Here is a 27,847-nt window from a genome sequence, read left to right as displayed (position 1 = left end):
CAGAAGCGCTTCCACCGCCTTCAAATGGGCAGTGTGGGGTGCTGACAGCCCGGGCTCTCAGCTCCGCGTGCAGCCCCCCACTGGGAGCCGGACTGGCCACAGGCTCCCCACCACTGGAAGCCCAGTTGCCACCTGGGCTCTCAGCTTCCTACTCCCCAGTGTTGGGAGCCCAGCTACCTCTCCAGGCTCCCAGCAGGGAGGATACAGCCCCTGGGCTCCCCACCCAGCTTATAGCTGGGAGCCGGGAGCCTGGGCAGCAGCTGGGCTATGGGAGATAGAAGCCCGGCTCCAAGCAGGGCAGGTGCAGCCCAGATGGGAGCAGGGAGATCAGAAGGCAGCCAGGCTCTAGCTGGAGCCCCCCCACCTGCCCCAAGGTGACAGCCCAGCTTTCTTGTCAATGTCATGACAATCAACAGCCAATATAAGTAACCCCCAGTGTCTACACAGGCACTGCGTCGCACTAACTACACCGACATAAGCCCTACACCTCTCATGGAGTTGGAGTTATGTTGGTGTATTCAGTGGCATACCGAGAGGGGGAGGGGGCAGAAGGGCGCTATGCCCCCAGGCGCCTACCTGGGTGAGAGGCGCCAGCCGGGCCCTCCTCAGAGGAACCGCCCCCTCGGTCACATCCCCGGCAGCCGCACCAGCCAGGTGTGCCAAAAACGCTGACCAGCAGAGTTTGTGACCAGTCTCTTCGCTTCCTGTCCTCTCCGCCCCCGCGCTGGGCACAACAAGGGAGCCATGGGCCAGGTCAGCACGGCTGCAGGGGATATCAGGGGGTGGTGGCTCTGAGGAGGAGGGCCCAGCCGGCATCTGGGTGCATGGCCCCTTCAATACACCACTTCCTCCACCACCCTCCAGTGGGGGGGAAGCCGGAAACGGACCCGCAGACCCCCCCACCCCCCGGGGATGCTGCCACTGCTGCCACCCTCCAGGGAGGGAGGGGGGTAAATACATGTATTGGCCTCTGGGTGCCAGAGAGCCACGGTACGCCACAGGATGTACTACGTCACTTACATCAGCAGGAGCAAGCCTGTAGTGTGTACACTGACGTAATTAGGTCAACATAAGCCGTCCTGCGTCAACCTGTAGTGTAGACCAAGCCTAAGGGACAGTCCTATCTTGAAGGGAGTAAAATCTATATAAACAAGACAATTATTGTTCCTATTTTACAGATGGAACACTGAAGCATGGGGTGATTAAGTGACTTGTTCAAGATCACACAGGAAGTCTGTGGCTGAGCCTAAAACTGAACCCGCATCTTCTAGGTTTCACATCAGTGCCTTAACCACAAGACCATCTTTCCTCACTGCAAGTTGTTTTATTCCTCATGCCAGGTCAGGCTTTCTTCTGATGTTGCCAAATCAGGACAAAGGTCTACAGATCTTATGCGTCAATCTCACCAAAACAAACTTTTAAGTGGCAATGTTATAAAGCATGAATTTATTCATCAACAAGCTCAGTCAAGCAGTGCAAAAAGCGTGTTGTAGAAAAAGAGCTACTGATCCATCCTTTACTAATATTGTTTGAATGAATGATTCCAAGACTCAGAAGGCTGGGTGAACCATGACTAATATTGGTACTGTAGGCCGACTCCGTTGTGGGAATTTTCAAAATTATAATGTACATTTCTGCATGTTTTCCAATGCCATAACTTTGGGGGAGCTGGGCTAAATAAAGCTCTGGTAGCAACCTACCATGACAGTGCAATAATCTGCCATATGACCACTGTCTCACAAATCCTTAGTAACAGGAATAGGATATGCCTCCAAACGTCTTTGAAATCATGCATTGCTATTCCACTGAATAGACCCATGGATTAGCATTATTGAGACATATTTGCAAAGAGGAACAAAGTGATGACAGTGTGGGAGTCGGGAGTCAGCCAATGGCCATACATTTTAAATGTGAATTTTGACAACTATATGAAATGGTAGCATCAGACCACAGGTGAGTTCTGTGAAGACATTCAAAGTCAGCACAGGCCACTGATGTAATTGTAATTTAGATGTAACTGTTCCTCAAGAAACAGCCCTCTCCATTGACCAGCACTCACAGCAAACATCCGTGCTGTAGAAGTGTCTGGTTTCTCCAACTGAGAAGGGCTATTCAGTGTGTGCACTGGCAAGAAAATTCAGATTTCCCACAACTCCAAGAGAGAGCCAGATGTGCTGCTTCTTCCCACGGTTAGCCACAGGATCTTGACCACAGAGGCTATTTATTCCCATTGTCGTTTCCTACAGGAAACAAGAGTTCCCCCTATAACTGGTGTATTTCACCATATTTGTGCAGCAAATGGTACAAGTGGCCTACCATACATTTCTTTTTTTAAAAAACCAAACAGACATCCCAAAACCTACCAGTTTGCTGACTTCTTTGGCACTGTTAGCTGTGTCTGAAGGGGTTGATTAAAGTGACTAGGATTGATCCTTTCTAGTTTTTGTGCTTAGCTTTGTAGAGTGGTTTTCTTCCAGTTCTTTATTTAATAGTTCATTCATTTTTATTTAATCCATTCATTTAAGGACTAGACTTCAACTTATCATTCATTTTGCCTCTTGACATATAACCACTGACCCTGGAGCACAAAGAAACTTCAGAATCAAAGCTTGGCTCAGACAGTATTTTCCTTCTACTTTTTACTTTCTATTTACTTTTGTCAAAATCTCTATCTTTCTCCCAGATGAGGTGGGAGAATGCACTGGTATTTGTCTGAAATTAGAACTGAACAGGATCCATTTAATATACAGTCTTATCTCAATAACAGATCCTGAGGTATTAGCAATGTGTTTGGTGGTACAGGAGAGCGAAGGGGGAAATGATAATGAATCACTAATGTAGAGAATTTAAAATAGAGGTTTTTCTGAGGTAGAAACAAGCACTGACATGCTGTTCTCCAGCAAGTGTTATTTTGATAGACAGTGTCTCACTTATGAGGGCAATAGGAGATAGCAGTGCATCCTAGTGATGGGGTACTTACTGGCTTGGGAGTCAGGAGACATGAGTGCTATTTCTGGCTCTATCACTAATCTACTGTGTGACCTTGGAAAAGTCACTTTGCCTTTGTTTACCTTCCCCATCCTTCAGCTCTGTTATTTAGAATGTAAGATCTTTAGGGCACGAATGATCTCTCACTATGGATCTAATCCAAAGCCTGTTGAAGTCAGTGGAAAGACACTGAATTCAATGGGCTTTGAATCAGGCACTATGCGTTTGCACAGTGCCTTGCACAGTGAGGTCCTGTTCTCAGTTTGAGCCTTTGAGGCACTACCATACACCATACAATAAACAATATATAATTAGCGAGATGGTCATAGCTTGACTGTGTTACGCAGGTTGGATTGCTGTCCTACAGCAGAAACAATGCTGTGTATGTGAGGATCCCAGAACAGATAATTTCAGAAACGGGTTCAGATTGTTTATACATTGTAATAATGTTGTTTGGATATTTTATTGTTGTATTTGAATGGTTTGTATTTGTTATTTTTGTTAATAGCTATATATATATGTGCACGCACACACACACACACACACACACACACACGTTATGTAATGAGAGACATGGGAGTTGCCCCTCTAGAAATAGGATGGGGACACTTGCAGTGGGCCTTCTGAGCAGTGCATGGTGGGAAGTTGTAATGACAACAATACCTAGCTCTGATCTAGCACTTTTCCGGACTCAGCCTCCAGGAAGCTCCCAAGACAGATTAGAATCCAAAAAATAAATAAAGTTCTCCTTCAAAAACTGAGTCTTGTCACTGAAGGCGTACCATATACACTTGCTGCTCTGTGCACTGGGCATGTAGAAGTAATTTCTTCTCACACCTACTTCATGCTATTATGAGCCACAAAGCTGGGAGGTACACGGTGTCTTTTCTCACAAAGCATACTTCAAGTGAACTCCATGCTGGGCTGTCTGCTGTAAAGTTACGCCCAGACCAGCAAGATTAAACGCATCTGAAAGTACACTGGTCTTTTTGGCCTTTCCACTTTGTTACTGGTCACCCTCCTGCCCCTGTCCTGACATCCAGTGAACTTTAGGAGAAAGTCCTTTTCTCACATAAAGCTTCTTTTATCTGTCCCTCCCATACCTCCATAACAGTAATTGCAAGGGTTTTTCCTCCCTTTTAAATAGCATTTCCTTAAATAGACTTTGCAGCATGCTTTCAGTGCTTCTGAGAACTGATTTTGCTCTTACCCTACCACACTCCACAAACCAGCTGAAATTGCCCCAAGCCAGTACAGATAGACTGTGGAGGTATCGGAAGCCTCAAATAAGTGGCAGTGTGTATTATGCTGCCCCAGAGAAGACCAGGGACCAATGCATGACACAGAGTCAGAACTCTGTCCTTGGTTTCCTTTTGCTGCAGGGGTAAGTTGTGATCTGTATCTGCCTTTTTTCCAGCACAGCTTGCTTGCCCCTCCATATGGGCTCAGCAGAGCTTGCCAGCACCTGGCGGTGGGGAGGGGAAGAGGAAAGACAGAGCTCCACCCACTCTTGACCCCCTGTCCTGTGGCAGCCCCACAGTAGCTGTTCTCCTTTCATGCTGTGAGATCCACGATGCAGATGACCCATGCAGGGGATTCAGAGGTTGTCCTCCTTACATGCCAACACGGTTGCATATCCTGGGTCACAATTCAGCCCATAACATAATAGTCGTCACCCCAATTTCCAAGACATCAACAACAATCACAGTTTGTACTAACGGGTCTTCGCATGGCTCCATAGACCAATTCAGGAGGAACAACATTTACCACACTGATCACACAGCCTGATTCCATTGAATTGTTCCATACCTGGCACTGTGCTTCCAGCAATACAACGTGGTTCTTCTCAAAGTCATGGACACCCACCCTTACGGTGTGGTGTCATGAGATGTGGTCAGTTACCAGTTGTCAAAGATTGAGTCAGAGATATTCATCTTGTGCAGATGCTTTTTCAGAGTATCTCTAAAGTGTGTCATCTGCCCTCCATGCTTATGGTTACCAGAACTCAATTCAGAATATAGAATTTGTTTTGATAGACAAGTCTCCAGAATATGAATTACATGACCAGACCATCTCAGTTGGGTGCAAATCAAACCAGCCTCGATACTGACTAAACCAGCCTTTGCTGAAGCTTCCATGTTGAATACCGGGCCCTGCCATTTTATGCCCAGCAGTCATTGTAGGTGTGGCAAATGGAAACTGTCAAGCTTTTTAATGGGCCCTTGATTACAGGTCATCTGTTTGACATCTGTAGAGCAATGATTTTTGTCCACAGACAGATTCCAAGTTGCTTCTAGATTCAGTGATAAAGATGACCCCATGTGGTGCTGGCTGTCTTAATTCACTTATCCACTTCATGACCCTTATCACCTCATTGTTTAACATGCTGCCAAGATAAGTAAACTATTCGATGGCTTGGAACATGGTACTTTCTGATGGATCTTGGCAAAGCTGTTGAGGAGCTGGCTGGTACACAGACTCCATTTTCATTTGATTTATGGCACAGCCAAAGTTACAAACTGCCACAGCAAAGTGATTTGTGAGACCTTATAGTGCTGTTTCAGAGTGTACCACCAGGGCACAATCATCGATGTAAAGCAGTTCTTTGATCAACACTTCAATCACCTTGATATTCACACAAGTGAGAGATTAAAAAGTTTGCCAGTGCAAAAATGTTATAAAGATGCTGTGACCCTTCCGTGCCTAGGGTAGCCACCTGAAAATGCCAAGGTCAGGGCAGGCTGTAAAAGGAGAGCAGATTCTCCCAGCACTGGTAGGTGACACTGAAGTCAGACTTCCCAACCAGCCACAAACAGTGCTTCTGATTCCCCACACTAGTTATCAAGAAGCCAAAATAAAGATATACACAGCCCCTTTACTGCATTTCAGTCTACGGCTCCCAATCAGCCAGTAGGTCCAGTAAAGAGACCAGTTATTTAAACTCTATGCTCTTTACCAAAAAGGTTTCTCCTGACCCCAAAGGGTCAGCCAAAGTACCAGATCAATATAAGTTTAGATCTTACCAAAATACCACGCTGCCAGCCAATCCTTTAGTAAATAAAACTAAAGGTTTATAATAAAAAGAAAGAAACAAACTATGAGAGAAATGTTAAAGGATTAAAGCAATCAGATACATAGAAATTATTTGAAAGTCCATATATATCAGGTTTCTAGTAGAACTGTGAAATTTGCAGGCTTGTATAATCCCTCTGGTGTACATCCAGTACCTGGATGGGTCTCAGTCCTTTGTTTCACAGCTTCAGTAGATGAGTTGATCCAGAAGTAGGTGATGACTGAAAGACGGACTAAAGACAAAATGGATCCCAGGCAGCTGTCTTTTATGTCCTTTGGTCTGTGCCATGCTGCTTGTGGAATTTTGCAGGAACCAAAATGGAGTCCAGAGTCACATGAGTAAGTCCTGGTGACTCATCAGGTATACCACTGGCTTCTCCCCCTGGGCTCCTTGTACCTGTGAATTTCTTAATGGGCCATTAAGCAGGCTTTTGTTCTGCAGCCATCCTGTCTGGGGTATCACCCAAACACAGCACAATTTGAAATACAGCTATATCAACCATATCCATAACTTCCATTACACATATAACACATGAACATAAATATCATCATCTTACTTAGCACATTATAGCCTTTCTAACAGTACCTGTCATGGCATACCTCGCATGAATTACTATGATTTTGACATATTGATGTTAAATAATATAATAAATGCCCTCCCCCCAATCCAGCCAGCATGACAGATGCCATTTGAAAAGCCATGGAGGGCTTCCTTTACCACTGTAGCAAAAAATAGACCAAAAAGGCTAGGAACAAGGACACATCCTTGCTTCACCCCATTCATGATTGGAAATGGGTCTGTAAGATCACCATCAAAACATTAACTCTTCCAGCCATGCGTTCATAGACTTGCCAAATTATGTTAATAAATTTGTCTGGACATCCAAATTTAGTGAGCAATTTCCAGAGGGCAGGGCGGTTGACTGTGTCAAAAGCTACAGTTAGACTGAGGTACAAAGTTTGATGGTGTTTGTGACATTTTTCCTGTAAAATCATGTCAACAGTGCTCCTCTGAGTACGAAAGCTGAACTATGACTCAGATAAAACTTTGTCAATAATTTGGGCCAGGAGCCAGTTCAAGAGGATCCATGCAAGAATCTTACTGGCCCATAGCAATTATGTGACACAGGCAGTGGCTTCTGAGTCAACGGATGATCTTCAGAGGCATCTTTTCACCCTATGGGCTCAATCCTGCAATCCATCCTCAGGCAAAACTCCCAAGACAATGAGATTCCTCCATCCTCATACACTCCCTCACAGAGGCCGGCCACTACTGCAGCCCTTACATTCTTCTAAGCACAGGTACTACTCCTTGGTAACATCCCGTGGGGTACAAACCACCCCAAAAGGGGAAGGGAGAAGATTCATAGAAGGCAAAGCTATGGCCTGATGCTTCATCAACAATGAACTGAACTGGCACACCGTGCAGGGAGCACATGCCGTACCTTGGTAACTGATAACCAGCAGCTGTGCTTCTCTTGCATGCTAGGTATTGTGCTTCACTAACATACAATTCCCTGGTGCTCCGACTAGAACAGCATGGCTCTACAGTAACTCCAGTGCAGGATGGACTTTAACTGCCATAGTCTGGTCCCTAGCGTATACAAGCCTTCAGGTCCTTTGCCCAAGGCACATACATCAGGACTGAAACACAGCTAAGGGAATGTTAAATGAGAGCTGTATGAAACTTCAGCTTCATTTGCATAACAGTTTTACATTCAGATAACTTCAGCAGCTTTTACCCACATAAGTAAAACAAAACTGTCTAATGCAGGGGAGTCAAACATCCAGCCCACAGGCCAGATATGTCCCCCCAACCTTTTTGGTCTGGCCCGTCGCAACATCTTGCTGCATTGTACTCTCTGGTGGCGTCACGTGCTGCCGCCAGAGGGTACGACACCGCAAGATGTCACGGCGTCGCATGCTGCCGCCAGAGAGTGCGACACTGCGAGATCTCATGGCGTTGCGCGCTGCCATGAGATCTGTGTACTCTGGCGGCAGCGCCTGGAGCGCTGTGTGCACGAGACACAGCGCTCCGAAAGTACCTAGTATTTCGATTTATGGTATGTATGGCCCACTTGAAGTATATTTAATTCAAATCTGGCCAGCCATAGAAAATGAGTTTCACACCCCTGGTCTAATGGGACTGATTATCTGAGCAAAAAGTTTGCAGGACTGGGCCTTATAATTATCACCTGAATTTCTGATGTTTCTAAAAGTTCATAGTTAAAGATGACACTTTCTCCCCACATCAAAAAAAACCTGTAAGTGGGAGCATCATTTGCTATGGGGCAAGCTGGGGAGTTGCCTCACACCCCCAGACCTTGGTTTGCCCCCTCCATCCAGATTTTTCATAGGTCTGTATGCTCCATTATGTCTTCCACTCTCTCCCCCCACCCCAACTTTGCAGAATATAATATATTTGCATATAATGTTCATATGCTGACACAACTTTGCCCCACTTGGCATTGTTCTGAAATGACATCCCTGCCCATAAGAATCCAACATGAATGCCTGTAAAGAAGGCAAGCAAGGAAGGCATGTTGGGCAACCCCCTAGCTTTCACCCATTCTTTAAACAAAAAATTACACACTCAGTTACAATCTGATACATGTTATCCAAAATTATTGGGAATGTGTTCAGTTATTGCAATCAATACACAGACAGGTACGCCACATATACAAGCAGGCACTTCTGCAGCTGTACTTTTAAAAACCCAGTATCCACTGTACTTCAGAAAGAGAAATGGATTTAGCCTGTTCACAAGGCACAGCCACTATCTTCAGCATTAGGAGGAAAAGTCATCACTTTATATCTTTCTAAACAAAAACAATCATTAAGAATCCAGATCTAAAACTGAGCCACAGTTGCTAAGAAAACACCATCACAAACAGATGCAATAAGACAACTCATAGAGTAAGGCCATATTTCCTGAGAAAATGACTACTGTTCTTCATACCTGATCTTTCAAACCATGTTTCTTGACTGTTTCTTTATTTAGACTGGGGGGCTAAGGTGGAAAAGGACTTAGAACTTGTCTACACGTGTACAGCAATTCCTGAATAATTCTACATACAGACACTCTTATTCCAGAATAAAGGTCCCTTGTTCCTGTTTAGCGTAACATACTTTGAAAGTGAGCTAACTGCCGAGCTAAACTCTGTTTATGGAATTCATTATTGATCAAGGGGTTTTATCATTCTTACAGTGAACTCAATGCAAAGATTAAACAAGGGCCCATTTTTCTTCAAAACAAGGGCTTCTCAACACAAGAGAGAACTTGACCTAATACCGTTAAGAAGAAATCATATAAAGTCTGTGGTTAAAAACTGTGGCGTGTAAAATATTACTATTTTTTCTTTTGTTGCTGTCATTTAAAACACAAAACGGAAACCAACTGCCAGGGAGAGAGAGCATTTTAATCCCATTAGATCATTATCTAGTAATGTTTGCTGCTTCTTCAATTGGTTCATTGTGTCTATGCTTAAACATTTTGCTTCACAAATAAAAAATATCTAGCACCCTAAGGGCCTGATCTAGTCCCCACTGAAACCAACTGAAAGACTCCCATCGACTTCAGTGGACTTTGGATCATACACTACTGGGGGGTGGGGGATGGAAACAATGGAATCCTTCTTTTGTCCTTGTATTGCCATGTTCAATCCTTAACCAGGTATGAAAGTCATAGCACTTTTTAACAACTTGCTCCTAAAGATGACTTGTAAATGTGTTTTTTCTTTTAATCCAGGAATTTAAGTAAGATATTCTGAGTGCCCTAAATAATTATGGTAAGAGAGAGTCATTCACAACTCTATTAATGCAGGGCCTGATCCTTCAAATTGTTCCACACAGGCAAACCTCTGCAGAGCCCCAATGTAGATCTTAGAGCCCAATCCTACAAGGGGACCAGCATCTCTTCCAATGGGTTATGCCACCTCAACTCTTGTTGATTTCAGTGGAAAATTGTCACTCGGCACCCAGCAGGAGATGCTCAGCATCTTGCAGGACTGAGCTCTTACTTGCTCTTACTGAGCAAAGTATTTATTACCATAAACCCTATACTGTGGGGCTACTCACAGCAGTAAACACTATTCTGGGTAGTAACTGTTTGCAGGATTGGGTCTTTATAAATTATCTTTTATCCCATCTAGTTAGATCTTGACACCATATCTCACTAGCTCCCACTCCATGTGACTGACACCCCAGCATGCATTTATCAGGTGTTGTCAGACTGCTCCAGAGCGCCTGGCTACTGGGTTCAGATAAATGATTTTATTTTAATATAATGCTCTGTTTTTCCTAGGGCTTTAAAAGTCTAACTTTACCACCTATATGTTAGATTACAAGTCTAACAAAGCTCATGTATAAATAACAAAAACAGATTTTCCTGTTCCCATAGGCCAACTCCGGTTCTTTGCAAAGTTCACGGCTAGGCCTTATATCACCAGTACAGTGTGTGCTGGAGTATCACACATAGTATCAACAACCAGCTACAGTAGGGATGTGGAACCTTTCACATTGAAATCTAGAAGATGTGCCATTACACCTATACATAAACTCCTTCTCCAACAAACTTAGCTTTGACTACTAGGGTTTTTTCTTGCATTTCCTTTTATGAGTAACTAAATATCTATATTTCATGGCTGAACTTATTTATAATGGACAAATAGCATTGTCTTTGCCTCTAGTTTTACTACACTACACAAAATTAAATCATCACTGAGTGTCTTGCTGCTTAATCATTTATGGCAACTTGGTTTTACACTCCTGTATGCTTCCAGCAGAGTACAGTAGATGTTTAATGCAACATGCTCAACAAACTTCAACCTCTAAAATAGCTTTCAAAATGCACAAGAACACCATAATCTATTTTTTTTTTAAACAAACGCCTCAGGAGTCTCAAATAATACATTATGGGAAGAATTCATAAAAGGACTTTAAAACCTACAAGAGCCAATTTTGCTGTATTTTAAACATCTGTAGTCAATTTGCAAAAGTATTTAGGCACTGAGCTTAGACTCCTCTAAGAGTGAGACCTACAAAAGGACTTAGGTGTTACAACGCTGAGCATTACAACATCTAACTTTTAGCCACCTAGAAAGTTCCCTGCCCCTGCCACTGCACAGAGGTGGACAGGGCTGCATTGAAGTCTGGCAGGAACTTTGCAAAGGGGAAGCAGAGTGCAGGAAAAGCCAAAATTCAGGTGGAAATCAGTAAAACCCAATATTGGCTTTTTCAAAACCTGGGATTTTTTTTAAACGATGGTTAAACATGGAAAATGAAGGGCCTTATCTAAAGACAATTAGGGAAGTGGTTGAAACTGATGAGTTTGCTAACCAAATGCAAGGATCTCTGTGCATCCCCCATTTCCTCTTTCTGGTTTTCTGATTTTAACCAAAATCAGCAAGTTTTGCCTATTGAGGTCTAGAACATTCCATGAATTTTTTAGAATTCATCAGTTGGGACATTCAAAAGTTTTCACATTACAGACGGAAAAATGCCACTGAGTTAAGTATAAAGCCTCGCAAGCTTGACCAATAATTATAATACCTGCCTGAGCAAAACAAGATCTTACACTCAACTCAATGGCAGTTTCCGTTTGGCTTTATAAGGAGCCCTGGTATTGGAGGAAGTAGAGGGCCACAGAGAACCTGTAGCATAGGAGAAGGGTGGGGGACAATGGCATAGAGGGAAGGGGACATAGGGAACACAGAGCCCCTGCTATGTGTCATAGGGAGGAACAGGCACACAGAGTCCCTTCTATGGCGGGGAATGGAGGAAGAGCGAATGGGGAGTACACAGAGCCCCTGGTAGGCGGGCAGGGAGAATGGAGGACAATGATATGGAAGGAGGAAACACAGAGCCCTGGTATAAGGGAAAGAGTGATATCAGGGGGCACACAGCCCCTAGCGTGTAGTGGAAGGGGAATGGAGAGCACAGAGTCCCTGACATGGGGAGAAGGGAGAAATATGGGTTACACAATGCCCTGGCATGTGAGGGGAAGAGAGGATCCTAGTATCCTGCAGGGCGGAATGGGAGAGCTCAGGGACCCTGGCATGAGGGGAGTTGCAGGGAGTCCTTGAAATACAGAGGGAGGGAAAGATGGCACACAAGAAGCTTGTGGGATAGAATGGAGGGATGCAAGGAGCCCCAGGTGTAAGCTCGGCCTACAGAAGCTACAAAGCATGCAACCCTGTGGGCTATGTAGCATTTTGTCATCGCAACATGGCTATATAAGCACACCCTAGTAACAAAGTTAATAATATGACTAACTCCAGTAGTCCTTACTCAGTTAAGACTCCCAGGATCTTCAGTGGAATTTTATCTGAATAAGGAACCAAGTAACCAACTAAATAATAATAATAATCTTAAAAGATAACGTATGTTACGTAAGCAAGGGAGTGTCAAGAGTTAGGAAAAAATACTGTTCCTTTGGCATGGTTTGCAGAATACCTCTTCCATGTATAAGTTTATATGTCCACCAGCATTATAGGGTCTGCAAAAGCACATCACTCAGGCTAATACTCAAGCAACTAATATTTCAAAGCTCGAAAACATCAGTTTCAAAAGGGCGTCAGTTTGGCTCAATGACAGATAAGGAGATCTCACCCCCCCCCCCCCCCAAAAAAAAAAAAAAGGGGGTCTACACTTCTTGAACTATCTTATTATTAGAGTGTTTGTGCCTCAAGTCTGGCTGTTTTTTTCCCTACTTCTCACAGTTCCTGCACTTTGATTTACCTTGCAAATGTGGTGTGAAGAGTGATGCCCGTGGACACACCTGGTAGCTTTTTTCTGCCAGGAACATAAAAAGGGTAAATTGAAGCCACTTGAGATACTTGTTAAAAATACCAACTACAGCCTGTAACTGCTGAATGACAGAAGGTTTGTGCCTAAAAGCCTCTGGTGACGAACTGCAGCCGCGGCAGAGGCCAGGAAAGGTGAAGCTGACACCTAAGGAACAAAGGCAGCTTCAGCCAACAAAGGCTGCCTGGCAGGTACAGGAACCAACGCCCAGACAATGCGCGCGGATGGGAGAGAGCTAAGCCCGCCTGCTCTGCCGCCTCCCAGCCAGCGAGGGGCCAGGAGCCGGCGGGCCGGGGCAGGGAGGGCTCGGCGCGAAGGGGCAGGCGCTGGGAGGAGGATTTGGTACTTTCCAGGCGTCTTGCGTCCCACACACAAAGGGTTTCTCGGCAGCGCTCGGCTCCTTCCCGCCCAGGCGTGCGGCGGGCTCGCTGACATCCACGCCAGCGCGGAGCCCGCCTCCCTGAGCTGCGGGGCGGCGGTGCCGGTGCCCACCCGGGCGGCGGCGGCGGCCCCTTCCCCGCCTGCACGCAGGGGCACCCACGCACCGGCCGGGCCACTCAGTCCCCGCAGCGCCGCCAACTTTCCTGCGCGCGCGCTCGCCCAGCAGGCGCTCCGGCGGGCGGCAGCATAAGCCCCCAGCACCGCAGCGCTGCGCACCGCCCCCGCTGCCCGCGGACACCCCCGGTTGGAGGGGCGGGGGGGGCTCTGAGATACTCACTGTCCGCGTAGAGCGGGGGAGGAGGTCTGCAGGGGGCCACCCGCCCGCTCTGTAGAGGGGAGGAGAGCCCCTGGCGCGCCCCGGGAAGAGGAGGCGCGGTGCTTGCCCCTTGCTCCGCTCCTCGGCTGCAAACCACGCCCCGGGCCGGTGCAATCCCGGACTCTCCCGCTCCCGCCGCCGCTCGCGGCCCCCCGCCCCCGCGTGCAAACTGCAAGGAAGTCGGAGCGCCCTGGGTTGGCGCCCCGCACGCGCCCCCGAGCGTGGAGTCGGAGCCCAGCCCAGCCAGCCCAGCCCAGCGTGCCTAGCGCCCATCTCCCAAACAAACAGCACGTGGCTGGGCCCGGAGCCCTGCTCTGCCTCCAGGCTCCTCCGGGCACCTGCCGGACGGCCAGGCAGCGGCCGGGGCAGGCCAGGCGTTGTGGGGAGTCGGCTGCTAGCCACGGGAGGAGGGAAAGAGGGGCCCTGGGGACATGAGGCCCCTGTCAGTACACCTGGACTCTCTCTAGGGTAGCTGGAGCAGGCAACGGTAGCCCGGACTCCTGCGTCCTGTTCTCCCCCTGCCCCTGCCGAGTCCTGTGACCTTGGGCAAATTGCTGTCACTAGCAGCAGGCGGGGGCTCTCCCAATTATGTACACCCCATCAGCCAGCTACATTACTTCACTGGCACCGGGGCCTATGCAGTAGTGAGAACTGGGAGCCAGGAAACAGGAGTTCTCCTCCCCGCTGCCATTGCCTGACTATGCTGGTCGGGGAGGGAGGGAGAATCTCTGCAATTCGTTTTACCCATCTGTAAAAATGGGAGGGTTGACACCCACCTACAGGAGTCCTGTAACACTGAATTTATTGTTAAACTTTTGATCCTTGGCTGAGAGGAGCTCTGGAAGTGCTAAGTATTGTTAAACGTCACATTATTGATCAAAAACGACCATTTTCCCACGCTGCCCCTGCAAAAAAGATCTCAGAATTCAGCTGGATTCCAGGCACTAGCATTTCGGCCATCAAGTTACTCAATGCAGCACATACCACACTGAAGAGTAGTTGTTCTGATTTAATTTCTTTTGGGCAGAGCATGGCATTAACAACAAATAATGTATCCAAACAATGTTAACTCCATTTAGGCACAGGCTATCTGTTGTGAAATATTGCTGGACAACTAGTTATTTTTGGACCAAAAGATTCTGTTACAAATATGCTACATAAAATCACATATTGATTACGGCCATTTTGTTGATAGTGAGAGATTTTGGAGTTCCAGTGGTACAAGGGTGTATGTAAGAAATACATAAAATAGTAATCAGTAGTTTTAGAGTATACATATTACAAAGTAATAAAAGGATATCATTATGCAGAAGGGGATTTGGTTTTAATAGTCAGTGCTGCTAGTGATCACTTGGCTATATGGATTTTAAAAACTTCCCAAAAGCCAGCTCCTGTGGATGGTGATAGAGTAGGTTTTTCCTTCATTTATTCTGCTGGGTAAGTATTTGGCATTAAGGATCAAAGGCCTAATTCTGGTTCCTTTAGAGTAACTCATAAAACAAATCAATCCACTGATTGATTTAAATAAATTGAAGTAGGATAAGGCTCCATATTTGAAGCCATTTCTCAAGGCCAAATCTAGAAGCCTTTACTGCTTACTTAGGGTAACCTTCCATAGATTTCAATAGAATTTGTCTGAGTAAGAATTGCCGGATATGGCCATTTGATTTTCTTTTGTTTATTTTTAATCCCGAAGTGAATTCCATACCTTTTTGACTGCTACTTTAGCTGTAGGTAAAGAATGTTACAGCTTGTGGGAGTGCCAGGTACAGCCAGTTATAACTTGACAGCCCTGCCTTGGTAAATACCTAATATATTTCACTCCGCCCTTGTACCATTAAGTCTAGCTAGGTATTTATTTTGTGAAGTTATTTGTTTTATGGCCAACTATTTATTTATATAACGGCACTGTTGTACTTACACTTTACAGACAGGAATGAAGACCAGTTCTCTGTCCCCAAAGACCTTTACAACCTAAATTGATCAGTCAATACATCCAGATCTTTTGACGAGAAAGATCATCACAGGATTTGCCCAAACCACTCCTTTGTTAAAAGCTGGGTGAAACCATGTTATGGGTTGTTAAAACCTCATTGAGACTGATAGGTATGAACTCACCCTTCAGTTAATATAACTGTAAGCATAACCCCTCACCTAAAACAAATGGTGTGTATAGATCTACCTCAGAGATTTTGGCTTGAGTATTGTTTTGGGTTGGTGTGGGTGGGTGAGGAAAAAGAACTCGCACACAAATGGAGAACTGACAAGAACAGAGACTAGAGGCAAGAAAGCCAAGCAGGAGCCTGCATTCAATGGAAATTAGGACCCTAAATACCTTTGGGGATCTGGGTCAGTCTGACCCTGGAAAAAGCCAGAGAGAGAGCTTTTGTATCTGGTATTGGCCAAAGAGGCTTGGGGGCTGTAAGCTAAGACACTGCTACTCCTTTTGTTCTTGGTTCCTTCTGCATGCAAATATATGTTTCTTGTGAATACACAAGATTGCATCAAAGAAAACGATCTCTACTTCCAACTGGAACATTTATAGGCCTGAACTTTGAGTAGCCACTTGGGTTGAAAAGGAGCGATACTCTAGAGCAATCTTGGGGGGAGAGGGTATATTTTACACATATATGAATGTATGAATTCTTCAACCACTAGCTGCTTTTAGTCATATTATTCTCAGACTCAAAATGACATCTCCAAATGTATCAAAATGATCATTTAGCTGATTAATATTTTTTTCTAAAAGCATCCTGGGTCACTGTCTTTGCAGTAAACACAGCACTGTCCCAAACATGTTATACCAAGCTTGATCGTGCTTGTGTGGGGAGTACCAAATTGCATTATAGCCATGCTGAGGAACAACACCTATCCCAGGGTTAAACCTTGCTCCCCTAACTTGGCTATAATATGATTTGGACCACTCTAAACCGGCAGGACCAAAATGTGTTATAGGGCCTTGTCTATGCTTGTAAATGTTAAATCCATAACCCATCAGTGCAGGTCCACCACTGGTAGCAGCAGTGCAAGCTGTAGTGTACACAGATCTCAAGTATTTTTACCAGTTAATTGTCTAGCCCTTAGAGTCACCAGCTCCTTGTCTACACTAGAACTCCCTCTGTTGATCTCAAGGTGCCGATCCACTGCCTCTACAAGCCCCAATTACCCATTTAAAAGAGAATTATTTCAGGCACTCTGTTGCTTGCTTTGAGTCTGATCCAACTCACACTGAAATAAATGGGACTTTTTCCATTGACTTCTATGGGAGTTGGATCAAGTCCTTCATTATTATAAATTATACAGTGCCATATGTATACACAGCATTCTATAAAGCACAAAAACAGGTCTCTGCCCACAGTGTTTACAATCTAAATTAGTTAATGCACCTAATTAGTTTGTACAGTACTTTGGAGATACAAAGTGCCACAAATGCTAGGTATTATTAGACATGCACACGCCAAATAATTAAAGATCAGAACAATGGTGAGAGATAATAGCTAATCGGCTTTGTATCCACAGCTGAATTCTATGTATTTAATATGTCACAGGCCTTCTCGTAATAGGCATCTGTTTTTCTTTCCTTATGTAGGCCTTGAGCTATGAACTTACTAGACAGGAGTATTTAAGATCCCTGTTGTCATGGGAAGTGCATAGCTACTGCCAAATAGGCTAACAAGCCATTTTCATAGGGCAATCTTCTGCAGCCTACAGAAAGGCAAACTATAGTTCTAAGTGGCAAATTCTGCTCTCAGTACTTGGGCTTTCAGCTTTCAGCCCAAGTGTGTCCAAGAAACGTACTGGGGATTTAACAGGGGACAGGAGAAAGAATCTTCACGCATGAACCCCAGACTACAAGCCAGCAACAGTGCAACTCTACAACTGCTCCTGTAGCCCTGGGCCTGGGCCCCCCTACAGGTCCCGCACAGCAGAACAGCATGAGGTCCACTAGACACACACTCTGCTGCCATGCCAGTGGAATTTGAGAAGGTGAAATTAGACCCCGGGTAGCATGAATTGCCCCAGTCTGCTACAACTGTAAATCTGCTATGAGTGATGGAGGTCTGCAATGCTGTCCTTTAATCTCAGTGCTTAGGTCTGTTATCCTCTAAAAGTTCTCTGTGTAGGAGGAAGGGTGTGAGAGAGAGCGGGGACAGATGAGAAATTATCCACCTTTGGGCTTCCCTACCCTCTCAGTGTGTATGCATGAGCACACAGGGAATGAGGAGAATTAGAGAGGATTGCAAAAAATTTTCCATTGACATTTTAAAAGAAAATGTCTCTTCCAACCACCGCCCCATCACCATCCCCCATAAAATTGTGGTTTTTTTCCAAACAGCTATACCCTCCTCTGAAATGCTATTTTCTGGCCACTAGAATCTGAGCAGCAGTTGCTCCACATCTGCCTCCCAACTCAGCAGTGCAGACTGCACAGCTTGGAATCAAAGAGGAGCAGCAGGGAGGCAGACAAGGATCTGCTGACTGAGATCCTTGAGTCTAGATTGTTCTTTGGGCAATGAGGTAAGGGTGGAAACTTGGGGAAGTGATTGGGAACGAAATCAAGAGGGCAGAAAATCAGGAAGGGCTGGGAACAGGGAAGAAGCTGGCTCTGCCCCGATTCTTCTCTTCCTCTTGTGTTTAAAGAATAGTTGGCTCGTCAAATTAACCATAACTTTGAATAATGGAGGCATTGATGGTCCCCCCTTCCCCTATGCCTCCTGTATTCCAACTGTAACACCCTGGACAAGTCCCCTCCAATAATTTATTTAGACTCGAACATTTATTTTAAACAAAATGAGGGGTCAGATACTGTACGCAAGTGCTGCTGTTCCCTTCCTCTCAAAGAAAGGCCATGTTAAAACAGCAAATTATGGTAATTTCTTAAATCTCAGAAGCCTCAACTGGAAAAGAAATTGCAACATTCATTAATATGTGATGAAATGATTTACATTAATCCCTCTGCAGATAACAGCTCCTTTCAAAATTATTTTTATTTAGCTGTGAAATATAATCCTTTAAAGACAGCGTTCACATCAAAAACCAATGAAAACAGCGGTCATGATCTTGCAGGCTGATCTGCATCTGTTCTGATGAACAACCCCATTCCATACGGACTTCAATATAAGTTCCTATGCACGTCCCTACTGACTTCATAAGTGAAGGTCTAAGGATCGGTGTTGATCATTTTGCAGGACTGAGACCTAAATCACTATGACAGTAAATGGTCTCAATAATTTTCAATATATCCAGAGGTAACAGTTCCTGTTGTTCTCAGCTCTGGGTGCACGGGAAAGCATGGTCCTGAAATTCTGGAATGCTATAACCTTAAAGGAAAATGGAGATCTTCTAGGACAGCTAACTGTCCCAAATCATACATGACAAATTGCTGTTATTAAATGTCATAAAACTAACATTAGCTCAATGAAAATAAAGTCCATTCCCCTTTTCATCATTTGAGGCCAGTTCCCCAATTTAGTGGCATCTCCCTTATCCAGAATATTTTCTGTCTATACATCTTGCACAAAAGCCCACAATCTTACAGGATAAAAGCAGGTTTGGGGATTTATTCCAGAAACAGTCTTTTAGGTCTCAATCCAGTGCTCACTGAGGTCAATGGGAGGGAGTCTTTCCACTGACTTCAGTGGGCTTTGCCTCAGCCCTTCATGCAGCAATAGCGGACAGACTGTTTACAAAGTGAGGGAGCCCAAATGAAGAGGAAAGAGAATTTTAATCCCTACAGGTGTGTACAAAATGTTACTTCTAGGGGAATTCTGCACACAACGTTTTAAAATTGTGCATATTTTATGTCAAAACAACACAATATAATCATGCCAGCTTCAATTATTTTGGTAGTTTATTTCAGAATGCCTGTCGGCAAGTATGTCTGTAACAATGTAGACAAAAAAATGATACATGGAATGTTTTTTGACAAATAGATTTTTTACTAGGCAGATTAATACAAAACTTTGAAGAATTCATTTAAACTAAAATACAGAAACATATTTCCGGCACCCCTCAAAAGCAGTGCAAAGGCTTGAGGGAGTCAGGGATAAGGGAAGAGCTGAGAAAGAGGGAAGTAATTGCTGGGAAGGAGCCTGGGAGTGAACTTGGAGGGCTGTTGGATGTGGGTGGGAGAAGTATGGAGCAGGGGTTTTTTGGGTTTTTTGGGGGGGAGGGGGAGAAGGGGAAGGAGAGGAATTGTTAGAGAGATGGGGAGCCTCCCCTATGCAGACCCTGTCTGACCCCCCTAGCCTCTTCAATTCATTCAAGCACATCTGCCCCTGTCCCCATGTGTCCCTGCACCCCTTTCTCATCCCCATGTGTCCCTGCACCCCCACTCAGCCACCTCCCATCCCCTCGTCCCCATGTGTCCCTGCACCCCCACCCCACATCATCCAGCCCAGCACACCCCTGCCTTCTGTCCCCATGTGGCCCTGCACCTCCACTCTCATTCAGTCGCCATCCCAGTCCATCCCCCCCACTAGCCCTTCTGAATGCATCTGTGACCCCTGCCCACAGCCCCGTGTGCCCTGCTCTGTCCATCCCTCCCATATCCCTTGCCTAGTCACCTGTCCCTGCAAGCAGTGTTCCGTGAGGAACGCAGCCTCTCCTCCTCCCTATTGGCTGCTATGGCCGGTAAGCCGGCTGCCCTCTGTTCTGGTGCACAGCAACCCCTGGTGGATGAAAGGCATAACTGCAGCACAATGTATTTTCTGTGGAGAAAAAAAAACCCTGCAAATTCTGCTCATGCACAGTGGTGCAGAATTCCCCCAGGAGTAACATAGGAGAAAAAATCTGCAAGTTATCAGAGAGAATTGAAGGTAATCATCTCAACAACAATCCCTTATCCACAGCATTCAGTGTAACCATTTGTATGATTTTTAATAGTGTCTTCAGAATATAAGATCCAGTCCAGCAAAACATTTAGCACATATGTAGCTTTAAACACCTAAGTAGTCCCACTGAAATCAGTGGAACTACTCACATACTTGCACACATGCTGTGCTTTGCTGTATCAGGGTGTAACTGCAGAATTCTGATGCACTGCTCCAGAGAAAAAAATAAGTCAATGTCTTCAGCTCTGACAGATGTTTCAAAGACCTGATCAAACAGGTTCATAAATTGTAATTCCAAACTCCCTAAAGTTTTACCTTTATTTTCACACACACACACACCCATCCTCCCCACAGGGTCTGATTTGTCGTTAATCTCATTAATGCTAACATATTATAAATTCAAGGCTAGGGAAAAAGGCCTAGATCCATAAAAGTATTTAGTGCCTAAATTCCCACCAACATAGCGCTGTCTACACAGAAGGTTAGGTTGGTACAACTATGTCTCTCAGGAGTGTCTTATCACACCCAAGTGATATAGTTATACTGATATTAATCTGTAGTGTACACCAGACCTGAGTCACCTTCGAAAACGGAACTCAGCCATTTTAGGGCAGGTCTACACTACAGAATTACTTCAGTATAACTATGTCGCTCAGGGGTGTGAAAAATCCTGGTGTAGACAGTGCTATGCTGGTAGTAGAGCGACTCCTGCCAACATAGCTACCACCTCTCATGGAGGTGGATTAACTACGCCAACGAGAATGTGTAAAGAGTCTTCATTAAAATGCTACAGCAGTGCAACTGCATCGGTGAAGCTGTGCCAATGCAGTGTTTTAAGTGTAGACCTGCCGTAAGTCACATAGGCCTGCCAATGCTGAGTGAAACATGCCAGCATACCTTTAAAAATCCAGGCTCTTGTGCCTGAGTCTACCCTCATTTACATCAGCATCTCCATTTAAATTAATGGAATCACTCAAATGTAAATCTGGTGTGAGAACAAAATCAGGCCCTTTATCTGTATATTGTCTGTAAAGTGTTAGTTCTATACAACAGTAAATAGCAGAGACAAAGAAATCAAGTTGATATTGCCTCTGTTTCCTCAACTTTTTAAAGCTATACAAATGACAAACCCAGAAACTTTACCAGAAAGTATTAAAATACATGCATACAATGTACATATACAATGCATTTTTTTTAATCTAGAGACTCCAGTCCGCCTTGTTAGATGTGAGTTGAAGTATATTCATTTTCTTCTGCAAAGTAAGATTAGTACCAGCAACTTGTCATAGCTTCAATTTTGGAACTTTATCCACAAAGGGATTCAAACTTAGGCAAAAGGGACAGACATAATAATAGTGCAGCATCTGAGCATTTTGTTCCTTACTTACAAAGAAAAGCTTGGCACCAATGAACTGAAAACTGAGATGTAGGTTGACCCAGGAATAAAAATGTGCATGAATAAACATTGTGTTTATAGTACAGTAATTATTTTCTCACTGTTTATTTAGTTTGTCTGGAGTTTTCAAAGTACACTAAGGGAATTAGGTACCCACTTCCCATGAAATTTCAGTGGGATTTGGACAACTGACTCTGTTAGGCTTCTTTGAAAATCCCAGCCCAAACCTCCGCATTATACTTCTCTTATACTGGGATTGTAAACTTCTTGGGGCAGAGACTGTCTTTTTGTTCTGTCTTTGTAGAGTTCCTAGCACAATGGGATCCTGGTATATGACTGGAGTCCCTAAGTGCTAGCAGAATATAAATAAATAGTGCTACTACTACTTATTAACACACAGCCTCAGAGAAGAATCAGTGGAAACATAGCTGAAATAAGTATATATTTCAATTAGAAATGTAGGATTCTGAGGATTTACGTAAATTTGAAAAGATGATATTTAAAATGTGCTTCTGGGCAATAAGGTATAATTAACATTTAATGACAATTCTAATTTTCCAATTAATCATACTGGGGCCCCCCATCTGAATTCTCATTAAGTCTTTACTTATGCAAAATTGCCACTGACTTTAATGTAATGATTTCAGGATTAATCTCCCCTATTGTATAATAATCACAGAAATTTTCACAAATGAAGTGAAGGTGGGAATGTGATGTGATTTGTGTGGTAAAATTATGTAATATCTTATTGTCAAAGTGAGGCATATTAAATTATAGACTATCCGTACTATGAAAGAACAAGGCTGTGGTGGCCATTGAAATATACTCTACCTCTTTGCTTCATTTTTCAGGCCTTACATTCAAAATTTCTTGCAAGCAAGAAAAGTAAGATTGGCACTCAGAAGACAGCCTGCTGGGACCTCTTGTTCTGGTATTTAGACTGTTGTTTGTATTGGCATCATTGATATATTTAGAAAATAGTCATCTGTTATATTTTGCATAGGAACAGCTCTATTTTAAGAAACATCTGATGTTCTGCATCAGACAGTCTCATATTTACTCATTAAAATTCTCACCACATTACATGACATACTATTTGAACAGCTATTTTAGGGCCAAATTCTGCCATCCTTAATCACATTGAGGCAGATTCTGTACTGGTGTTAACTCAACAGAGTATGGCAATTTACGCCAGCTGAGAAGCTGCCCCATTGAGAAGTATCTCACTCTGTGAATAACTCTATTGATTTCAGTGGCACTTTCTGCAGAGAAAGGTACCACTGAACATGAGTGACGATAACAGAATTGGGCCTTTAAGAACATAGTGCTGTGCTTTAGGGAATATTCTGCTCTATATAGGTTCTTATATGGTGCTTATCCCCATAGTATTTGCACCTTCCGGTAGCACATTAAACAATGTGACTAACATGTGTCACGTGTTTGTTTTCTCATCCTCTCCCCAGCAGGAGGAGTGTGTGCAATGGAGTGTTTTGTTTTGGAATTTTTTTAAAACTAGTATTATATATCTGCACACACACATTGCTATGTTTATATTAGAGAAGGCAAGGAAGTTTGTGGATTGCACGTGCCGCAGAAAGGCGGTGAAGTTTGTGACGGTCCTTAGTTCCTGGGAGAGCTCATTCCACAGTCTTGGGGGAAAACTTTGTCCTGCACAGCTAAGCTTTATCCTCACAGCAGGAAGTTTCATTACTGCCATGGATTGAAATAAAATGCAAATATATCAAAGTCAAAGGATTACCACATACTAGTTCACTACAAATAAGGTTCACCCATCATTTGGCACGGTGCTTCCATATTTACTCAAGAACTGTCCAGAAATGAAATCAGAATGGGGTAGCAGGTCAACAGGCCCACTGACAGGAATTCCAGGCCCAAGGGTAGAACAGACCTGCCCCGCCTTTTCTGCCCAGAACCCTGCCCACAGTCCACCCCAGACCCCACCCCCCACACCATGCTCTGTCCACTCCCTCGCTTGGCCCACTCGCTGCCAGTTCCTCCCTCCAATCGCTTGGTCCCCCTCCTCTCTTGCACACTCCCCCAGGCAGCGAGCAACAGTTGGGGGGCTGATCGGGAGAGGGGGAGGAAGGACACAGCAAACAGTGGCGGTGAAGGAGAGATGGGATGCATGTGGCAAGTGATCGTGGGGGAGGGCTGAGCGTGGAGGGGGGCACGGCTATGGAGAGGCCAACCAGGGAAAGGGGGGGTGTGGAAGAGAGGAGAGGAGAGGAGGGGGGGCCAAGTGGGGAGGTGGGCAAGGATGCAGCAGTGAGCAGGGCGGTGGCAGGGCCTGGGGCAGAGCGGGGGTGGACTGTGGGCAGGTGCCATGGGCAGAAGAGGCAGGATGGGGAGCTAGTCTCCCCAAGGGGAAACTTTCACTCCACCACCCATGGCCCAGGCCCCCTTAAAATCACCAGGCCTCTGGGCAATTGCCTCCTTTTCACCCGTGTCATGGGGACCCCACCACCCAAGAAGGGGGCAAGGTGGGGAACCTCGGGGCAGTGGGGTCTAGCAGTCTGCGTCCCTAATGGCCCCTACGCTCAGAGCCTGCGGCAGCCCTTGCATTCAGGGCTGGACAGCCTAGTGGCCAGTGGAGCGGAAAGTGGTGGGGAGAGCCGCCACTGGGGGGGTGGCAGCCAGGGTGGAGGACCCAGACCCTCCCTGCTCTAATCGGGCCCAAGCCCAAGGCCCTACCAGTGACTTGGGGTGATCACTGACAGCATTAGTCCGGCCAAAACATGCTGTCTCTTCAAGAGCTGTTAAGTAGAATTCCTCCTGGGCCACTTCCTACCCCGATTCCTGAAGTCTCTGTCTCGGCATCCCCTGGGTCCCCAACTGCTGCAGTGGGCATAACAGTCTGCAGGATAGGCTGCCATGGAGTGGCTGCAGGACTTATTGGCTCCAGGCTGGAGCCTGCACCGTGTGTCCTCCCTGCTCAGTATCCTACCCCAGTAAACTGGGCTGCTCCCCTTTATACTGCTGCCTGCAGCAGTTGGAACATGCCCAGCAGGGGTGAGAGGGCGTGTCTTCTGCTGCCAGGATTATTGGCTTAATCCCTTCATCTCCACTGCAGGGCAAGTACACCCCGTCACACACACCCTGTTGGCAGGCCTGCAGGTCAGCGTTGAGATGAGTAAGAAAGCTGCAGGAAGTCTACACATATTACATCCAGCTCATACCGTGCTATTAGTCCTTCATTTTCATGAGAATTAAGAAGATCCCTTAGTGACTTAAGGCAAACACTGAATCCAGTTCTGCAGAAGCACACTGCACTCTGTCATCGAGAATGGGTACTTATCTCTGTTTATCCTTTCCTCATGTGGACAGAAAAGGATTTTTTTATTTAGCTTAAACAGTTTATTTGGCTTTATACATACTTTTTTGGGAGTTCTTTTAGGCTCTCTGAAGGATGCAGCGTTTGGATATCATAGGGAATCTTAGGGGTTGGGCAGATGCACAAAAGCATTACAAATCCTTGTGAAATTGAGAATTGGAAGTGGGAAAATATTTGGAACAAATGTAATGTTTAAAGTATTTTCCAGAGGGTACTGGTGGGGGAGGTTCTCACGCTCTTACTATTTCAAGGTCTGTCTAATAATTGGATTGTAGCTTCATTTTTCTCAAGCTCTGCAAATGCTGTAAGCAATATTGACATCTAGTGGGAAAAGGTATTATTCAAGCTTTTCAGGGCATTTATAAAATTTACAAGTGTCCAAATCACATCAGGGCATTTCCTGGCAGTTAATGAGCACCTGGGAGGAGTTATTGCTAGGAAATGCCAGGTGCCAACATTGTAACTGTTATTGTAAAAGGAACATAGTAAAGAACACTGAAAACATTTAGTCTCTTTGTGAATTTGTGTGCACAACGTGAAAGAGCGTGTGTTTCTTTGCATAGTAAGCTAGGAACTTCTAAAGTATTTACACCCGGTATATTGAACAGTCAGATCACTGGAACAGTCCCATTGGTTGTTATTGTATTGTAGACACAGGAGTCCAGCTTCACACATGCAGTATTAAAATTTAAATATTAAATCCAAGAAGCTTGTTATTGGCTTCACTCTGTGCCTTGACAACTATGTTACTATGATGGTTCTTTCATTGCATGTTATAGTATAGTCACATACAGGAAATATAGCCTCAGTAATTGTATCTGAAAAAGCTGTACTTTTTAGTCTTGAAATTTAATAGTTTTGCAATGATTTGTTTCAAATGGAAACATTTACTAATCGTTTGCCAGGACTAATGTAGATGAAGGATGGATAGCATCAGATAATTTAATTTTCTTAATTTTTATTCTGCCTAATCAAAGACTCCTTTTAAAGGAATTGATTCTGATATAATTTAAAAGAGTTTAGAAAACCTAAACTATTGGAATCCGTTCAGTTTTTAACAAAGCAATAATTTACCCCCATTTATCACTTTTCTTTTTATAGAGATGAAAATTGAGATGGTTGCATTATATTGATTCTTTGGATAAGAGGATCAGTGACAAGTCCAAGCTTATGAATGTATCAGTTTGGATTTACTGACTAATTCTTGATTCTAAGTTGATACCAAATGATTGTTCAGGACTAACAACTATGCAAGATATATATATAAGATATAGATATACACATGACTCATGTTTTCTAGGCTAGTCGGGACTGAGTGTACCAGCTAGGTAACACAGACTTTCCTGAAGGAGTCTTGTATTTCACAATGTTCCTTTCAGCTGATGAAGCAACAGTATGGACTGTAAAACAATTCCTATCCAACCCTCCTCACCTGAGAAGGCAGTGACTGTACTGCTGGGAGTGAAGGTGATCAACATATAGAGGGAGAGGGGAGAAGTGTAGAGGATCCACAGAAATGCATAAAGCAAAACAGTGAGTGGATAATTCTCATAAGGATTTTCACCGGGATGTCGTCTTTCAGGAGCAAATTATTTGATTATATTCATCAGCAGTTCCCAGACTGTCACAGGTTCTTGCACTGAGTACAGGAGTGTTTTTGTGATATAGTGATTTTGCTAATTAGATTTTTAGGTCTTATTTTCGCCTTCTCATTTTGGTTGACTGATTTAGCTTTATCTAGACAAATAACCTGAAACACACTGCAAAAAAAAACAAGGCTCGGGTATAGAAAAGGACAGGAGAAAACCTCTCTCTGCAACTACTGCTACTTCCTTGCTGTGCAGTACAGAGGCAGAGCTAAGAAGGGGGCAAACATGAATGATGTTGCAAGTAATGCATACCACTCAGGTGGGGTGTGTCTGCAGGGTGGCATTTTCATGCTTTATGTTCTTCTTTAGCTCCCTAAATATCAGGTTGTCATGGATCCACAGGATCGCTGCTAAGGCCCCAGCTTTGGAATGGTCTCTAAGAGGAACCCCTAGAATGCCGGACCCCCCACGGGTCTTGTTCTTCCTCCAGGATAAGCCACATGGCTTCATCACCTCCTTAGACGGGACCTCTGGGCCTACAGCACACCTGCCTCACACCAGGAGCTCCATTCAATGAGTCCCACCAAGATAGACCCCCCGATGAAGACTTGTACACTCTTCAGGGATTCATGCACCTCGCCAAGTATTTCCAGTGACACTCAGAAAGTGTTGTCAGAACAGTAGGGTTTATTCGTTAAGTGGAACACAGCATAGGAAGTCCTTAGGGTAAGCTAGAGAGATGAAGGGTAAAGCATAGTCCATTCTGGTTAGCCCAGAGCCCAGTCAAGCTATAGTGAACCCCTTGCTTCAAGCTCTGTCTGTCTCTTCTTCAGCACTATATCATCCACCCACCAATGGATTAGCTAAAAGGTTTGTGCAGACCATGAAACAAGCTTTGAAATCTGCAAGGGGACATTCATCCATTCAAAAGCGTCTGGACACCTTCTTACTATCCTACAGAAACACACCTCATGCTACAGCCAAAGCGTCCCCGGCCTTCCTAATGATGGGACAACAGCTGCGCACTTGCTTTGATCTGCTGAAACCCTCCAAAGC

At 44.7% G+C, this 27,847-nt stretch overlaps 1 protein-coding gene across 1 annotated transcript in view; it reads right to left on the bottom strand.

Moving 5' to 3' along the window:
* SYNE2 (spectrin repeat containing nuclear envelope protein 2) overlaps positions 1-13,819 on the bottom strand; it is a 275,575-nt gene extending 261,756 nt beyond the window's left edge. The window contains exons 1-2 of the mRNA XM_067554922.1: positions 13,583-13,819; positions 12,799-12,852 (exon numbers count right to left, since the gene is read on the bottom strand). The gene's annotated coding sequence lies outside the window, so the exon portion shown is untranslated. The remainder of the gene's footprint in view (positions 1-12,798; positions 12,853-13,582) is intronic.
* Between the last annotated feature and the right edge of the window lie 14,028 nt (positions 13,820-27,847).

Source organism: Emydura macquarii, unplaced genomic scaffold (genome assembly GCF_026122565.2).
Source record: "Emydura macquarii macquarii isolate MOO-44397 ecotype Brisbane River unplaced genomic scaffold, CSIRO-AGI_Emac_v2 contig_1551, whole genome shotgun sequence".
NCBI classification, from domain to species: domain Eukaryota; kingdom Metazoa; phylum Chordata; order Testudines; family Chelidae; genus Emydura; species Emydura macquarii.
The sequence above is the reverse complement of the archived record's forward strand: the minus strand, read 5'-3'. Positions and strand labels throughout refer to the sequence as shown.